The sequence below is a fragment of the Suricata suricatta genome, chromosome X (assembly GCF_006229205.1).
Source record: "Suricata suricatta isolate VVHF042 chromosome X, meerkat_22Aug2017_6uvM2_HiC, whole genome shotgun sequence".
NCBI lineage: Eukaryota > Metazoa > Chordata > Mammalia > Carnivora > Herpestidae > Suricata > Suricata suricatta.
This window is the reverse complement of record NC_043717.1, coordinates 68,895,346-68,909,870: the sequence shown is the minus strand read 5'-3', so window position 1 is coordinate 68,909,870 and position 14,525 is coordinate 68,895,346. Positions and strand designations below refer to the sequence as shown.

The following is a 14,525-nucleotide window of genomic DNA, read 5'->3' as shown; positions in this document are numbered from 1 at the left end:
GGGGGAGATGGAAATAACTGCTTAAAGTGTATGAGGTTTTATTTTGGGGTGATGAAAATATTTTGGAGCTAGATAGAGGTGGTGGTTGCACAGCATTTTAAATGTACTAAACACCAATGGGTTGTCCACTTTAAAATGATTAATTTTATGTTTGTGAATTTCACCTCAATTAAAAAAGACATCATTACAAATTCCACAAAATCTAAAAGGATAAGAAGTATTATAATCAAACTCATGTCAATAAATTTGACAGCTAATGTGAAATGGATACCAAGTGTATCAGCATTATGATACCCTTTATATAAAACCATGTGTACAGATGCATGTGTGCATGTGCATTTATGACTAAATTTTTCCAAATGATCCTGTGGAATGGCTATGCCAATTTACATGCTTAGAAACAAAGTATGAGAGTAACTGTTGCCCTCCCAATTTCAAAAATAATCTAAGAAGGAACACCCTTTGCCTCAGTGTTTACATGTCCAAAAACTTGTCCTGAAGGACAGTTTACACACAGACATGTATATGAGGAGGTAAACAGCAGGGCTAGCATTTGCCCAGGATCATGGGATCAAGAGAATTGAGGGAATTGGCAGAAGAATGAGTGACTGGAAGACTGGGACATCTGAGCTGGCTAGAAAAGGAAGTCAAGGATATGGAAGCCTTATGATGTAGAAAGAGGAAGTAGAGGGGTCATGGGAGGGGTTCCATGGTCCCTCCCCACTAGGGAACCCAGACACCTTAGAGAGCCTAATTTGAGCCAGATACTGCAATTTTTTGCTCACTTGTGAGACTGCCTCTATTTCTCACAATGTGGCAGGGAGGTGTGCACTGCAGTTTCTGTCTTTGCACTTCTTGTCTTTGATCACTGAGATACTGCATAGAATAACATGGAATTACTCCTTATGTAATAGCAGTTATTCCCTTAGTTCATATTTCCAAGACATTCACATACCACTATATGAATTCCTTGTGTAAATGTACAAGTAAATGTAGCAAGTGGTAGGAAATGACTTATGTGGGACTTTTTAAACTGGTGGTACCTCACCTGCATCATCCCTTATAGGACAGCAACTTGAAATTTGGTACTGTTATTATTTTAATTTCAAAAGTTTCAAAAATAACTGCTAGTGGTCTAAAGTCCAAATGTTACAGAAGTGTGGACAATAAATTGCACAAGTGCCCCTTTCAACTTTTGCCTGCAATTCTGAACTAATTGCCAGTCATTGAGAAAGGTCTCACAGGACTAGCCCTAATGTGAAATTGCATGCTATTGTTGTTTGTCTGGAAGTGAAACTAAATGTCTGAACCCCACCCCACCCCCCAGCTCATGAACACAGAGCACTCTTGTCAGCGGTCTGAGACATGCACTGGGCAGGCAAGCTGACTTTCTCTCACTCTCAGGTGCTAAAATGAGATCCCTCTCACAGTGTGCCTTCAGAAAGGGGGAGGGGCAGTAGAGTGGATGGATGAGAAGACAAATGCAAGCGTGGTGAGAGATGTGCAAAGGCCCATTTCCCATGCACCTGTGTGCAAACCATAAAATTGTTGATTGTATGCCTTTGAATGCATTCAAATGATTAGGAATAAGAAGTGAAATAGGTGAGTTCTCATCTTCCTTCTTTTCACAGCCCTCACTAACCAGTAGTCAACCTGTACAAAGCCCCTGTTGTTCCAGGCCACATGCTTGCTTCTGCAGGTCTCTAGGTAGTGCATCTGACTGAACCACACGGTTTCCAAAGGCTAATCCCTGAAAGCAGTGTGTGTCCTTTCTCATCAGAATTTATTGACACACTACCTATGAAGTCAAGCCTGGTGTACCTGCAAGGGACTGCCAGTGTGAATAATGGAGTAGAGGGCAGGGCCTTTCAGTCCAAGACATATTGCCTCATGGTTGGGGCAGGGGAAGAGTGATCCAGGACACACTTCATACAACATGCAGCACCACTCTTTATTATGAAAATAAACACAATCATGAGTGTGGGAAATACACGGAACAACTAATACTTCAGGTGGTTATGTTACCTGGCCTGCTAGTCAAAGGTAACTTTGGCTTCTTGGTCAGCCAGACCTCCATCCAGTCATGGGCATGGCCTTAGGCTGGAGAAAAGAGGACCACAATGATGTGGACATCCAAGGATTCTTCTAGGGGATTTATTTGAAGGCCTCCACTGGGATCTTGCCCTCGCTCTGAAGGGAAGGAGTTGGGACGTCAGAAGAACCAGATCCCAGAGTTTCATTCCCAGGCCACCCAGCCTACACCTTTTTGGCTTTCGTGAAGGCCAAGAAACACCCATCTGTAACCCACTTAATCGATCCCAGACTTCACCTTGAGCATAGTGAAGACCTGAGCAGCTCTGGTGTAGTTCCACTCATTGTCCTGAAGGTACATGGAGTGGGAGAACAGATGACCTCCGTTAGTACCACAATACAGAGACGCTGACCATGCCATGCTAAATCTATGCCACCTTTTTGCTGGGATGCACCATACCACCAGTATGAGCACTATGTGTAATGCTGAACAACCTAGTGAAAATGTCTATCACATTTGACACAAAATGTCATGCCCATTAGACTTCAAAACATAAAATCGAGTTTTCCAAAAGAACATGGGAGTTTAATATATATTGATAAAGAAAAAACATTCAAGAAGACAGATGGAAATTTTAAAAGTACAAGTTTCCAATCATTTTTATTGAGATATAATGTACATTCCATTTTGTTATTATTATTTTTCAAGCATATGCCATTTTAAAGTGTGCAGTTTGTGTTTTCTTAGTATATCCACAAGAAAAGTCAACCATCACCACTATATAATTCCCAAATAATTTTATCACCTCAAAAAGAAATTCCTTAGATATTAGACATGACTTCCTATTCCTCCCCTTTCCTCAGGCCCTGGAATCTACCAATCTGCTTTTGGTCCCTGTGGATTTGCCTATGCTGGACATTTCATATAGATGGGGTCATACACTATGTGATCTTTTGAGGCTGGCTCCTTTCACTTAGCATGATGTTTTCAAGATTCATCCATGTCATGGTATACATCAGAACTGTATTCTTTTCTATGACTGAATGATATTCTACCATATGGGCATACCAGATTTGTTTATCCATTCATCAGCCAAAGGACATTTGAGTTGTTTCCACTTTTTGGCTATTATGAATAATGCTGCTATGAACATTCCTGTACAAGTTTTAGAGTGAACATATGTTTTACTTTTCCTGGCAGATACTTAGGAGTAGAATTACTGCGTCATACAGTAACTCCATGTTTAACATTTTGGGGAACTGCCAGAATGTTTTCCCCAACCACTGCTCCATTTTACTCTCTCCCCAACAAACACATGAGGACTCCAATTGCTGCACATCTTCACCAACACTTGATATCACTCGTTTATCGATTAAAGCCATCCTAGTGGGTATGAAGTAGTAACTCACTGTGGTTTTACTCTGTATTTCCTTAATTATTAATGGTGTTGAGAACTTTTTCATGTGCTTGTTGGCCCCTTGTATATCTTCTTTGGAGAAATGTCTATTCAGACTTTTCCACTTTTTAAATTGGGTTGTTTGTCATTTTATTGTTGAGCTGCAAGTGTTCTTCATATATTCTTGTCAGATATGTGATTGGCAAATATTTTATCCCATTCTGCTGGTGGGATTTTTACTCTTTTGACACTGGCCATTGGTGCACAACACCTTTTAATTTTGATGAAGTCCAACTTCTCTATTTTTTCTTTGGTTGCTTGTTCTTTTGGTGTCACATATAAGAAACACTTGCCTAATCCATGAAGACTTACACCTATATTCTCTTCCAAGATTTTGTATAGTTTTAGCTCTTAACTTTAGATCTTTAATCCATTGGTAGGCTATGGTTTGCACATGATGTGAATTGGGGGGTAAAATTCCTTGTTGTACATGTGGATATCCAGTTGTCCCAGGACCATTTTCTGAAAAGACTATTTTTCTTTCTACCAGATTTTTTTCAGCACTCTCATTTCAGAATCAATTGGCCATAAATGTGAGGGTTTATCTGTGGACTCTCAATTCTACTCTGTTGATTCATGTACTGTCCATCTGCCAGCACCACATAGTCTTGATTACTATCGCTTTGTAGCAAGTTTTGAAATGGGGAAGTGTGAATCCTCTAAATTTATTCTTCTCTTTCAAGATTGTTTTGGTGCACTTACAGATGAAGTTTAGGATCAGCTTGTCAATTTTTGTAAAGAAGGATTTTTATGGGGATTATGTTGAATCTGTAGATTTCTGTAGCTATTAATGCCATCTTAACAATGTTAAAATATTTAACAATATTCCAACCCATGGAAAAGGGGTGTCTTTCCAATTATTTAATGTTTTTCAAAGTTTTATAAATTTCAGAATATAAGATTTATGCTTGTTACCTTTTTTCCAAGTATTTTACTACTTTGATGCTATTGTGAATGGACTTGTTTTCTTAATTTCATTTTTGGACCGCTCATTGCAAGTACATAGAAATACAAATGAGTTTTGTATATTGATCTTTTATCCTACAACCTCGCTGAGTTTGTTTATTAGTTTTAGTAATTTTTTGGTGGATTCTTTCAGACTTACCATATATAATACAATGTCATTGAGCATTATACTGTTTTTTAAACTCTTCACATGTATAATAGTATGATACCTCTTCCATGGGCCCATTTTTCTCTTTTTTCTTTTTCTTTTTCTTTTTCTTTTTCTTTTCTTTTTTTTTCTTCCTTTTTTGGAAGAAAACTCTCCAAAAAGTTATTTTTCCAAATTTCCTGTGAGTTTCTTTGATTCACCACCCCCTTCACCCAGGTCGCTATCCAACTCACTCTTATTCCCATGCACATTCAACACTTACTTCTGAGATTACTCAAGTTTCATCCCAGACTGAGTGGAGAAAGCCTGCACCATTTTCTGGTGCTCCTGGGAGAGGGTGGGCATGGAACTGGAGGTGGGTGTAGGAACCTGGATGGAGAATGTGCTCTGAGTCTCACTGGGGGTGGCATCTCTCACAAACAGCTCATTATTCACGATGCATATACTAGAGGGAAAATGGGCCCTCAGGCAACTGGATGGATGTACAACTCCACATCTCTGCCAACGATCCCGCTCCCACTGTCACTCAGCAACCAGATTCCTTTCATACCCCTACTGTGCCTGTCCTCCAGATTCTTTGGCTGGTACCTCTACCCCTCCCACAGAGACCACCTTTGCAGAGAATGTCTACTAGCCTCACTAGATCTGTACCTACCCTACAACCCAGGGATAAGTTTACACTCACATTTATCCCTTACAGTAGCCCAAGGGAGTGGACAGTCTAATCCCCATTTTCTAAGGAAGACAACGAGTCACAGAGAAGTCATGTGACTTAACCAAGGTATATACACATAGTGAATGTGGGGGTCAGGAAGAGAACCCAGTTCTCTAAATCCTGAGCCCATGTTCTTAGCCACCAGACTAGACTGTTCCTTGGATCTACCTGTTGGCTTTCCACAATACTGAGAACACCAAGATGTCTACATCACCATGGTCCCACACCCCTGGGCCTGAGTTGGGACAGGCATTCCTGCCTACAACATAGCACTCACCTGGAATTGTTGGTAGGGGTAACAATGAAGGTCCAAGTGAAGGCACGAACAAAACCCTGAGAGCTTCCTTCCACTTCAACAACAAAAACAGTACCTCCTTAGAGTCACACATGTTTCACATGCTCACAGAGTGTTCCCTTGTCAGGGTCTGACTTGATACTTATGCTGAAGGGGATAATTGTTCATTTGGAGCCATGATGTATGGTATGGAGATGGCAACAGTGGGAGCAATCTGTTCCCAATGATAGGGCTCCCACTATGTGATAGATGCTGTGGCAACCACTTCACAAGTTCACATGATTCATTTTTTTGCAGCTGCCCGAGAGGTGGGTATTATTAGTCCCATTTTGCAAACAAGGAAACATAGAGGTTAAGTAATCCCCCCGAGTAGTTCTCAGAGTAAATCTGAGATGACAGCCATCAAACTCCACAGACTGTGTCCCTAGTGCCAAAGCTGTGTGGGGTGGACAGGCATAGACCCAGCTCAGACCAGGATGGCTTGGGGGCAGAGTGGAGGAAGAACACAGCAGGAGTAGGAAGGGAAAGGAAGGGATAAGGAAAGCTGAGAGAGTTATCAGAGGGAGCTCAGCCAGCGGGGAGGGAGCAGTGGGACACCTGGAAAGGGGCGCTACACACACTCACCTTCCTTGAACACCCCATTGACAGAGAAGCAGAACATCATCTCCTAAAAGGGAAAAGCACAGGTGCTAAGTCACCTAAACTTCCAACCCACCTGTGGCTTTCTAGGGCTGCCCTTGGGAGGAAGCAGATGCTCACCATCTGGAACCACATGTCCACCACAAAGGAGCTGAGGTCACGTTGAGTTTTGGGCAGCACACCGAGGGAGCACATGATGTCACGTTTTGTATGCTTCAGCAGCTGAACCTACAGGTCTATGGGGGGGAAATCAAGCGAAGGTCAGGGGTTGCCACACCCTGGGCTCTATAATTACTCCTTCACATCCCTTTTCCCTGCCCAATCTTCCCCATTACACACACACACACACACACACACACACACACACACACACAGGCGTCCTTGAGCTTCTTCATATTCCTGTTTTCCTTGAAGTACTCACACAAGCTGCTTCTAGGAGAGAAAGAGGAACAGGAGGTGGTGGTCTGGCAGTGTGGTTGTTTCTAGGAATTGCCCTATGTCCACTGGAGAGCCACATGGCCCAGAAGCAGGGTCTGAATTTTGCTACTCACAAGGCTAGGTCCTCGGGGTTGAAGGAAATGATCAGGGAGAAGTAGGCCTCATGATGGTAAGCACTGAGGAGACCCTTGTGGTCTCCAGAGTCATAGGTCAAGTAGTACCTGTGGGGGAGTAATAAGGACAGTTTATCTCTGTATGGAACCCAAATGATATTTTGAAGACCCAGTCAGCAGTTATGAGCTTGGGTGGCCTCACCTATCCTAGGCTTCCCTTTCCCTAGATTCCCAGGTGTACTTACTGCTGCAGGAATTGCAAGAATAGACTCTTCAGTGTCTCAGATCCTTTGTAGCTTTCCTGGAATCAAAAGACCTTTGAGACTATGTGGCTTATAAAGCCTCCCTTGCAATACTCCAAATGTCATTTCATCATATTCCCTTACCTTGCAGGGCTTTATTAAGGATGGTGTATCAATATCAATGGTAACTGGTGGGGAAAACTCCTGGCCATCCTGAAGAAAGGAAGAGGAAGTCAGCAGTGGAGTCCAGGGAGTGGCCCTGGATGATCAGGGTTGAAAAGATGAGCCCAAGAGAGGGTGAGGGTCATAAGTCAGCTATGAAAGGGCACTGGAAATTACATGGGCAAGATTAAAGTAGGTATCTTCATCACGAGGTCCTGGAAGTGTCATTATTATATGCAATAGGTGTGCGTGTGTGTGTATGTGTGCACATGCACACATGTGTGGACATTTTTCCAGAGACTATACTTCTGTCTTTTACAGGAGTCCTGGTCCCCTAAAATGGGTAAGGGTCTGACACAAACATGCAATTTAGGCAAGACCCAAAGGGCTTGAGGACAGGTGTGGAAGTGATCAATGTTAGTCAAAGACAGTGATGAATGTAGGCACTTCCCAAACTTAACAACTTAGGAAAACAATCCTTGATGGCACTGTCCAAAACCCAAAATAGAAAGAAGTGACTAATAGGTCAAAGTTGCAAAGTTTCCCTCCTTCCCTTCTCCCCTCCCTGCCTTCCCTCCCCTCCCTCTCTTTTCCACTGGGTAGCTCCCATCTAGACTGCCCTCCCTCCCTTCTTCAGTGACCCAACAAGCAATATTTGGAGTCCAGGGTCCAGGTCTGCCTTCCCCTCCCTGCCTCCCTTCCTTCATCCAGGTCCCCACTGAAGGCTCCAGAGAAAAGAGGGAATAGTGGGAGCCCAGGGCTCTGCTACCTCACTAGAGGCCCAGAATTCTGCAGGACCATGACACCCCCCAGGGATGGCCTGAGATACTGAGGCACAGAGGTGAGTGAGGCAAGACCCAGGTGGCAGGGAGACAGGGGGGAATGAAGACAGAAGGGAGGGTGAAGGTAGGAGGGGATGGGAGAGAGAGACATTGGGGAGTAGAGATAAAGAAGGAAGAGAAAGCAAAGCAAAGGGAAAGGAAAACTAAAAGCTCTACTATAGTGGTGGGGGCCAGTGGGGAAGAGAGAAGAAGGGGGAAATGGCTCCCTGGCTGCAGCCATTTCCTTCAGCTGGCCTGGCTGGCCCTGGTAGCTTAGGTAGGAATGGAAAACATGCAGATGTTGGTCTGGGAGCACATTGGATGGTGGTTGAAACTTTGTCACCTGTGTGAACTCATCCTGAGCTGGGCATGAGTAATAATACAGCCACAGGGTCAGGAGACCTTCCCCAGAAAGAGTAGAGGGTCAAGCCCCAGCTCAGCATGGGGCTAAGGGTCAGGGGCTCCCTCTTCTGATCACCACCTTCCCTCCTGATGGCCCCTGTGCACTTGTGGCTGTCTCAGTCAGTTCCTAGCCTGAGGAATCATACCTGTGCTGGGTTACCCAGAGCTCCTCTGAAGGAGCAACCAGGATGATGTGACATGTGGGAGTGGGGTGAGAAGGAAGCAGTGCCTCTGAGAGTCCTGTCCTTCTGTCTCCTCAAGCACCTCTGCCCCCTGCCTTCCATTCCTGCATCAGGAAACCCTCTGCTCATTGGCCTTCTCTATCCCCTTGACTCAGAGAACTCCAGTTTCTCCCAAGGAGGGCCAAGGTCTTGGCATTGGGTCAGCAGTCATTCACTGCCTCAGACCTCAGCATGGGGCAGGAATCTACCATGGCAGCCTGAGATTGGAGGGGGAACCATTATGGAGCAAGGGAAGGAGGTTTTCTCTGAGAACAAGGGAAGAAGTGCCATCTTAGTAGGGAGTAAGGAGGCCTGTCTCAGCCTGATTCCCTGGGATGGAGGACCCTTCTCAGTCCAGGGCACTAGCATCTGGATCAAAGTTGGTCACTCCTGGTCCTGGTGAGGAGGAGGAGCCCTGCTTCCTGCAGCACACCCTAGGAGGGCTTGCTATAGAACACTGAATGCAGAGAGGTGGAAACAGAACCCAGACCAGGAGAACAGGTGAGGAGGTCAGAGGAAGGAAATTCCTTACAGGTGAGGGACACAGAGAGAGAAGGTGGAGCCTATGATCCTTCCAGAAGACCAGGGTTGCAGCTTCCTGCATACATGCATTATCAGTGACAGTTCAGGCTCCCAGGGGGCAAAAGTGCCCAGGAAGGGTGAGAGAGGTTCACGCTGACCTTATGTAGGTGGATTGGTCTGGGAAGGTGTCACAAAAGGGGTTCCCTTCTAGCCAAAGCTCTTCAAGCTTCAGCCCTTTCATCTTGTTTAACTCCCACACCAAGGTCAGCTGAGAAATATGGGGAGGAAGCTGTAAAGGAGTCCCAGGGAAAGAGAGACATGCAGGCCCCTGAACCCCTGGCCCCCACCTTCCCACACAGGTACATTCTCTTGCCTCCTGTCATCCCTATGATGAGCACTACCACCCACCGTCAACCCCAACTTTGATATGGCTCCCTCTTCCCACCTTGTTTTTGGAGAGGTTCAGGATCTTGACTCTGGGGACCATCTGTATAATGTCAGACAAGCCATCCAGCCCATACAGTTGGTTGTTGCTCAAGTTCAAGGACAACAGCTTTTGGTGAAGAAGAGTTAAAGTGACAGTTACTATCTAGGGCCTAAGAGACAAATCTGTCCTCTACCCTATGAGTTCTACCCCCTAATATTAATAACAACACTGGGACTAAGGCCTTACCTTGGGAAAATTCTCTTAAATAATCTGCAGGGTGACAGCCATGCAGTTTCTTTGATTCAGGATTATATCAATATCTTGGCCCATCAAGTCTTCAGGAAGACAAGAAGAGGCAATCAGAAGGCTGAGAGGGGTCCAGGGCTAGCACCAACCCCTCCCCACATTACCATCCCTCAGTCTCCCTCCCAGGAAGATCCCTGTGCCCTCACTTGCCCTAGCATTATTGCTGTCAACTGTACCTGGTTCAAAGAGGACCTCTGGAGGTCAAGAGCTTGCTGGAAGACATTATAGCATTTGTTAATGGTCAGCTGCAGAGAGAGATGGAGAGAGCCACTGTGAGGCTCTGGTGGGGATAAGGAAATCGGGGGCTGGAGGAAGAAGAGGTGGGTCTGGGTGTGAGCACATAAAAGGCCTTGAGTCTGCATTACCTTTAGCTGCTCCATTTCTTCTGGCTACAACTTATACCGCACAGAGTGGGGTACATTAGAGGGATTGACAAAGATCGATATCTGCAGGAAAGTGAGGTGGGGTAAGCACCTCTGATTCTAAAGAAGACCGCCAGCCCCTGGCCTGTCCTCCCATTCTGGGACTAGGTACAGGTAATGCCCCCAACACATACCTTTCGGTTTTCCTCATCACAAATCTTGTAGCTGACACCTTTCAATGCAGAGGCAATGTCAGCATCCTGGACAAAGAACTGAGCCTGCTTTTTTATGTGGTGAAACTACAGGAGAGGGAGGCAGCATAATTTGGAGGATAGAGTCTTTCTGCTCAGTGGGCTCCCCACAGTCCCCCAACTTCCCTGTGTCCACTCATCTGGCTTCACCATCCTCTCTTACATCCACTGGAGTGAAAGGGACACCGCAATGGTTCTGGATTGAATTCGCTAGCCATGTCTTGTCATACTTTCCCCCAAAGGGAATCTAAAAGTGAAAAGAAGGGATGGGAGTGAGGAGAGAAAACAGAATTAAAGCTGAAAGACCCAACAGTGTTGCTTTTCAACACTCTACTGAGCTGTACAGGGCTTCTAAAGAATGGACCACTACAATTATTTCTTATTTTTGTGCAAAACGTAGATTTCCTAAACCCTCTTTCTCTCCATTAGGAAGCTCTCCTCCAAATAATTGAAGTAAGGTTGTTTAATCTAATGCAGATCTTGCCAAGACACTCACAGTGATCTTGAACCAGCTCCCTGAGGTTCCATCTTGTGTGTTCTCCCCCACTTCTCTCTTCAGAAGTTTTCTCTCTCTCTCCAGACAGTAATATGGGAATGGCCTTGATTTTGCCACTCTGCTTTCCTCTTGTTGCATCGGGTTCTATAGGGAGTGCTGCAGAGGGCAAGTGGAGAGGAGGAGAGTGACTATAAATGCTAACAAAGTCTTCTTCTCTACACCCTCACCTCATTATCACCAGGACTACAAGTAGGATTGCTCAACCATTATTCCACTTCTAGAGTTTTTCAGTTTTCCAGTGAGAGAAGAAAAAGATCAATGGGAAGTGAAAGAGTTGCATAGTTCCAGGGGATGCTACATGCAAACCAGGCTGCCAGATCACTTACTGTCTTACTTGGGGGTACTCCTGGATATCCCTCATCATCACATTTCCATCGTCCTCCTGGCAGTGTGAAATCTGAGGCTCATATCCATCATGTTCATAATGGGGGTTCCTCTTGCCAAAATTACCTCACAAAGAACTCCAAACTCTCTTTTTTCCTTGACGTAAACTACCACCATCATTGGGTTCTCAAAAGGGGAACAAAAATACAAGTTTGAAGACACACCAGTGGTCCATGCACCATGTACCACATCATAGCCAAACACCATGGTAGGGCAAGCAAAATGTCAGCCTTCCCTAAGGGTCCAATCCCACAAACCCGAGAAAGGAAACTCCTTTGCTTGTCCAGATAGGAGTGCCTTATTTGACAGATGGCACTATCAGGAGAGGAGTCTTGGGGAAGGAGGAGGAGGAGACCAAGGAAGATCAGGGAAAGAGGAAACTGTATTGAACCTTTTAAAGAATGAAGTAGGATTTATTAAAAGACAAACAAACAACAAAAAAAACAGAGATGTGTGCATCCATGGGTTACCTTGGAAACCAGTCATACACCAGGAAGGCATCTGAATTGTGCCTTCTCTCAGGTTTAACAACCACACCAATACCAGAGAGGCAATCTCTCTCATGCTTCACAAATATAATCAGCCACCAAACTGATCCCACTAACACTCAGCAAGCTGTGTTTCCTTTGCTGGCATAGTACAAGCTTTAATGTCAGGTGAGACTGATGTAACAGCCTCCGAAGTTGTCCCTCTCCTACCAGCCTTGCTGTCAACAATACTCAGTTTGAAATATCCAGAGTGAACTTTCTTTTTTCCCAGCCTGAAATGCCTTTCAGCTGAGGAGACAACTTTTCCTAACAGCAGGTCCTCTATAACAAGGATCTTAATAACACACTGGAATGATAAGTCAACTACCATTTTCAAGTGTGTAGAGATTCTTCTTTTTTCTTTCTATTAGTGATTTCCATCTTAGGTCCTTTATAGTCAGAGAATGTTCTCTGTGTGATTTCAATTCTTCTCAAATTTGTTGAGGTTTGTTTGGTGGTCTAGGAGATGACATAGCTTGATAAATGTTACTTCAATATTGGGGGGAAAATGCACTCTGCTGTCATCAGGTGGAGTGCTTTATTTATGTCATGTAGATCCTATTAATTTATTATGTTATTCAGATGTCTTATATCCTTGCTGGTTTTGTCTCTAGTAATTTTATCCCTTGTTGGAGGGTGGGGGAGTTTGAAGGCCCCAATTATAATTATGTACGTGGTTACTTATTTTTTCACCTCTATCAATCTTCGCTTCATGTACTTTGAGGCTCTGATGTTTAGTGCATACACATATAGGATCATGATGACTCCCCAGTGGATTGATCCTTTTATCATTATGTAATGCCTCTGTCTCTTTTCAATTATTTTTTTTGCTTTGATGCCTACTTTATTGTACATGGTAGCCACAGGTATACCTAGACCATGTCTTGGTGCTATTTCACCCTGTATTCACCCCTAGTCATCGTATTGATGTTCACCCCTCCCCCTGAAAGTTCTCCTTGCCAACATATATAATTCACCATGTGGAAAGATTTGGGAGTTTTTTGGCATCCACAGAAATAAGATTCCCAGTACTCTCTCCCACAGTGGATTCACTAAGGGTATTTTATTTTTACCATGTTCAACTGAAACAGTATACCAGCAGATAATAATACTAGTGGTTTGGGTGGGCAGTAGGGGGAGGATTAAGGTAAACAGACTGGCAGAAACCAACTTCTTTTTGGATTCTAATATTTAAGACTCTCTCTGCTTGTGTTTTGTGTATTTTGTACCTCAAATACACCATTCTGTCTCAGGGCATGCTTATGAGTAAAAATCTGTTTACTGCAGTTTGTTCCATGATGTAGTGATTCTGACCAGGCCTCAGATTAACTCCTCTGGGGAGTCATTGCTCTCATTGTGTGGCCTTGCTGTCAGGACAATCCTACTACTCACAACCTTTGGGACTTTTCCTATGTGGCACTGGAAGTGGAATTAAACATGGATAGAGATTTTGACCCAGAAATGCCAGTAGCTCAGGCCTCAAAACTTGAAAGCAGCCTGGAGTGCTCTCTCTTTCTCTCACACTCCACACATCTAACTGATCAGGAAATTCTCTTACCTCATCTTTCCAGTACATCCAGAATCTAGCCACTTCTTATCATCACCATTATTACCACCGCCCTGCCCAAGACACCAACATCTATCTCCTGGATTATACTGCCTTCCAGCTGGTCCCTCTACTTTCATCCTTGCTCCCTTCCTTACCATCTGATTTCAGTCCAGCAGCAGAATATAAGTCAAATCATTTCAGTCCTCTGCTCAAAACAATGTAGCAATTGTTTGAAGCCATGAACATGTTAAAAAGCCATGAGTTCATAATGATATTAAATAACAATAACAACAGCAAAGAGGAACCTTATTAATGACCTTAGGGAAATGGCAGGAAACCAACTGGTTTTCCTGACAATCCACCAATGAAAGGAAACCTCAAATATTAAAAGGAGAAATGAGGGCCTGTGGTCAACATATGATGTATGGGGGCATAAGAGTCATTTTTGAGAACTGACATTACTTCAGAAATAATATCGGCAAGGTGAAAACGTAAAAGTGAGCTAGCTAACAGCTACAGCAATCCCCAGACTGACCAAATAAGTTGGGTGCCTAAACAGTGTCAGAGGCCTCCCTCACCAAGGTGCTTCAGACCAGAGCAATCTCAGGCATAGCCTTGTTTTGGGAATCTCACAGGAGAGTGGGCACGTGATTAAACAGCCAGAGGGCCCACGTGCACACACACACATGCGCACACTGATATCCACTTACTGAAGGTTTGCATCTCAGCACAATCCCTGTCTTGCCGTCCTTCTGCCAGCGTCAAAGGTAATAAAAGGAGTATTGCAAATCAACTAGTATCCCTCATCCAGGCTGCCTGAGTTACCCCTCAAGCTCCACCAAGTACCAGCTGATCCTCCCATGGAGAAATGGTCATGAGTATCCTTTATGACATCAAGTGTGTTCACATGGCTACTTCCTGTATCTGTATGGAATTCTGCCTACATCATTGGTAGGCTGCTGAGCACATGGCAATGGCATCCCTGCTATGG

At 44.3% G+C, this 14,525-nt stretch overlaps 1 pseudogene; it reads right to left on the bottom strand.

Annotated features, from left to right (window-relative positions):
• Window positions 1–2,154: 2,154 nt before the first annotated feature.
• LOC115283982 lies at window positions 2,155–14,257 on the bottom strand (annotated as a pseudogene).
• Between the last annotated feature and the right edge of the window lie 268 nt (window positions 14,258–14,525).